Source organism: Leucopleurus acutus, assembly GCF_964270905.1.
Source record: "Leucopleurus acutus genome assembly, chromosome: 1".
NCBI classification, from domain to species: domain Eukaryota; kingdom Metazoa; phylum Chordata; class Mammalia; order Artiodactyla; family Delphinidae; genus Leucopleurus; species Leucopleurus acutus.
The window spans coordinates 40,963,403-40,967,598 of NC_139142.1; the positions used below are offsets into that span (position 1 = coordinate 40,963,403).

The 4,196-nt window shown below is 39.1% G+C and overlaps 1 pseudogene across 1 annotated transcript; it reads left to right on the forward strand.

The window, feature by feature from the left end:
* The first annotated feature begins 433 nt into the window (after positions 1 to 433).
* Positions 434 to 1,676, forward strand: LOC309960087 (annotated as a pseudogene). Its single transcript has 2 exons — positions 434 to 768; positions 958 to 1,676. The product of its transcript is annotated as an uncharacterized misc_RNA (transcript).
* Positions 1,677 to 4,196: the final 2,520 nt, after the last annotated feature.

Below are 4,196 nucleotides of genomic sequence, written 5' to 3' on the forward strand. Positions count from 1 at the left end.
GAGAATTCTTTCTTCTACCTCCTTTCTTTTGTGTCTTTTATTTATTTATTATACCTGAAGCTCAGAAAGTTGATTGTCTTCCTCAGATCACAGCACATTATCGACATTTGTCTATATAAGGCCCTTGTTTTATTTTATATCCAGTCCCACCCCCATCCCAATAATAGGCATACATTTGATGTTCCTTATAAACCTTGAGTTGTGCATCTATCTTTGAAAAACAGGCAGTACTGTTTTGTGTGTCTGTATTTTTTATTTATAAAAAGTTATTGTGGACTTTTGCCAGAGCCTGCGACCGAGTGGGAGTGGAGTGGAGCGGCTGTTGTTGCCAACTCTTTCCTCCTCCCCACGGTCCAGTCAGCTGGTTGATTAGGCCATCGGCCCTCAAGCCGAGACCTGTCTCTTATTTAGTTCTGGGGAGTGCCTGGCCGACATGAGTGATGTAGAGAGAACAACTTCGAGGGCAGAGAGCCTCGCTCTCAGTCAAAATCTCCAACAGGAATTCCTGCTCATGTAAAATCAGAGAGGAGGTCAGGATCTCATAGTCCATCAAGAGTTTCCAAACACTCTGAATCCCATTCTCGATCAAGATTAAAATCCAGGTCGAGGTCAAGGAGGCATTCTCATAGACGTTACACTTGATCCAGATCCCATTCTCACTCTCATAGGAGACAATCTCAAAGTAGGTCCTAAACACCAGAATACCGGCGTCGCAGGAGCTGAAGTCATTCTCCAATGTCTAACCAGAGAAGACATAGAGGCAGCAGGGCAAATCCAGATCCCAACACTTGTCTAGGAGTGTTTGGCCTCAGTTTGTACACGACAGAGAGAGATCTTTGCGAAGTATTTTCTTGATATGGACCATTGAGTGGTGTCAATGTGGTTTATGACCAGTGAACTGGACGATCACAAGGATTTGCTTTTGTTTATTTTGAGAGAATAGATGACTCAAAGTAGGCTATGGAAAGGGAAAATGGAATGGAGCTGGATGGTAGAAGAATTCGTGTAGATTATTCTATCACCAAGATAGTGCACACACCTACACCAGGCATATATGTGGGCAGACCAACTCACAGTGGTGGTGGAGGCGGTGGAGGTGGAGGTGGAAGTGGAGGTGGAGGAGGTGGCAGACGTCGAGATTCTTACTATGATAAAGGATATGATCACGGGTACGACAGATATGAAGATGATGATTACCGGTACAGAAGAAGATCACCTTCTCCTTACTATAGTCGATACAGATCACGTTCAAGATCTTGTTCCTACAGCCCAAAACGCTGTTGATAAACAGAGTGGCTGCTGTTGAGGACATCTTTTTCTTTTTTTTTTTTCCCTTTCTCTTTTTTTGTTTAATTCTGGATTTCTCCAAGCTTCTAATCCTTCCTATTCCTTAAAAAGAACCCTTAAAAACATCTTTGGTTTATTTAGCATCTACAGTTTGTTGATTGTATTGCTGTTTTCACCCCTTTTATTATATTCTTAAAGATGTAATTGTTGTCATTTTGAGTAGTTAAACATCTTGGGTAAAACAGGAACCCCTAGTGTTATGCTTTTGTAAATGGTTTTTTGTTTGTTTGTTGCTTTTACAGAAAATTAACTCCTGCCTAATCGAATGAAGAAAGAAATGATCTTTTTAAAGCTTCTTTTGTGTTAGATATTGTATTAGACATGGTATTAGAGAGCTGCATTTACTACAAACTCCTTTTTTAACTTTCTTTTGGGGAAGTTAGTAACATAAAGTAGTTCAGTCATGTCAGGTTTGTCTGGGGTGGCATGGAGCAATCAAATAATTGAGTGTAGAAAGTTTGAAGCTATAGAAGAAAACACTTGGTCATTTCTTTTGAAGAATGGAATTTTTGAACCCTAAAAATTATGTCGTTTTTTTAGAGATGAAAAGCTTGTGGACTCCTACAAAACATGTTGTATTTAAAATACATTTGTTAAAACTTAAAAACGTAAAGTTTGATTTTTGTGTTGAAATTTTTGAGGTTTAATCAGTGAAGGACAAGCCTTATTATTTAGAGCAGTTGTATGCTTTGCTGTTAGAAATTTTGGTATTGGGAAAATGGTTTAAGTAGGCTATTGTATAGAGTCCTTAGAAATAGTGAGGGGAAGGGTAGTCTCCTTTCAAATAAAAGTTAATTTCTTTGAAAAAAATAAGTTATTGTGCTATAAATTGTATTTTGATTCTCTTTCATTCAGTGCTATTTTAGGATCTATCCTTGTTTCTGTATGTTCATGTAGTTCATTGTTTCTGTATTATGCACATTATTCCATAATATATATCTACCATGTTTTATCTTTCATTTGTTCCCCTAGTGATGGGCACCTATTTTGACTACAGTAAACAATAGGGTATTGAACAGCCTTGAAATTGTTTTCTTAAGGACATTTTCTCTGGGGTATATGCCAGGAATAGAATTATTGGGCAAAAGGCAAACATATACTTCACTAGATATCATCTGATAACTTTCCAGAATGGCTGTTCCAGATTTCCCTCCCACCAGTAGCACTTGACAATTCTCATTCCCCTTTCTGGGGAAATAAAATTAAAACCAGAATCTCCTGGCTACCCAGAAAACCTCTCCACAAAGGTAGAAGGAAAAGAAAGCAATTTTATTACTGAATAAACGTTAAACCAGAATATTATTCATATCACAGGCAATCCCCTGAAGAGATGGAAGACAGAAAGAAACCTAACCCTTTTATATAGCCAAGCAGATACAACCCATCCCATACATGTTCTCAAATGATAACTAGGCCTTAAACAAGAGGACGTGACATAGAGAATGGACTTGAGGACACGGGGACGGGGAAGGGTAAGCTGGGACGAAGTGAGAGAGTAGCATGGACATATATACACTACCAACTGTAAAATAGATAGCTAGTGGGAAGCAGCTACATAACACAGCTCTGTGCTTTATGACCACCTAGAGGGGTGAGATAGGGAGGGTGGGAGGGAGATGCAACAGGGAGGGGATATGGGAATATATGTATACATATAGCTGATTCACTTTGTTATGCAGCAGCAACGAACACAGCATTGTAAAGCAGTTATACTCCAATAAAGATGTTAAAAAAAATAATGTACTGCAAAGGCAAAGGTCGGGGAGGACCAAAACCACAGGCCATATTAAATAGAAAGTCAGGGGACAGCCAGCACATTCACTAACCCGAGTTCTCATTTGTAATAGGGGAAAAATCTCCCAACCATGATTATCTGATCAAATTCCTCCCTCCACACTTCCCCTCCCCCCAATACCTTACCATCCTGCCTTCCTTAATAATTCTATCAAGTTCTTTTGCCCAGAAACCCCCTTATCCTTGATGGTTCCTCTTGGCAATTTTCTTTAATCCACTGACCCCTCTTTACCTTGCTCCTTGGCTGTAAGTCCCCACTTGTCCTTGTTGTATTCAGAATGGAGCTTCATACTCATGTCTCTCTTCCCCTATTACAATAGTTCCTGCATGAAATTTACCTTCACCACTTTAATTTCTGTCTGGCTCTGGTTTTCTCTGACACTATTTTCCTTGATGATTCCATTTCAAAAAGATGGCTCCAAGGTCCTTGAGAAAGACGTTCCTGGGTTATAAAGTTGGCAAGAGGCTTAGGTTTTTAAAAGGGACAAAGAAAGAATTCGCAATTACAAGTACTCTAAAGAAATGCTCTGAAAGAAAAGGAGGAGAGAAGAGTCTCTTTACCATTTTTATACCAGGGAAAATTAATTTCTTTTTCTTTTTGGATTTGTATTTACTCTTACACCTATATCTTTGCTGAATGTTTAATGTCTGCCTCCACCACTACGCTTTGAGCTCTGTGAGGGCAGGAATCGCATCTCTCTCATTTCCCGTTGTGTTCCCAGCATCTACCTTAGTGGCTGTCACATAGCAAGTGCTCAAGAAAGACTTGTGGAATGTATGAATACCAAGTAATATGCCAAGGGCTTTAGATGAACAGTCTCTTATTTTGATCACTTTGGTGTATTAGGCCTCTAGAACACACCCATAGAATCCTATCCCTCCTTCACTTTCTTTGGGAAAGCAAGAGTTAGCAAATAATTTTTTTCATCTGCAAACTTACAGGAAATTCCAAGATGAAGATTGTGATTTATAAAACACAAATTGATAATGATAGTTTACCCTAAATGTCCACCTCCTTTCCCTGGAAGATAGTGGTGTCTCTCCAAAATTCAAGT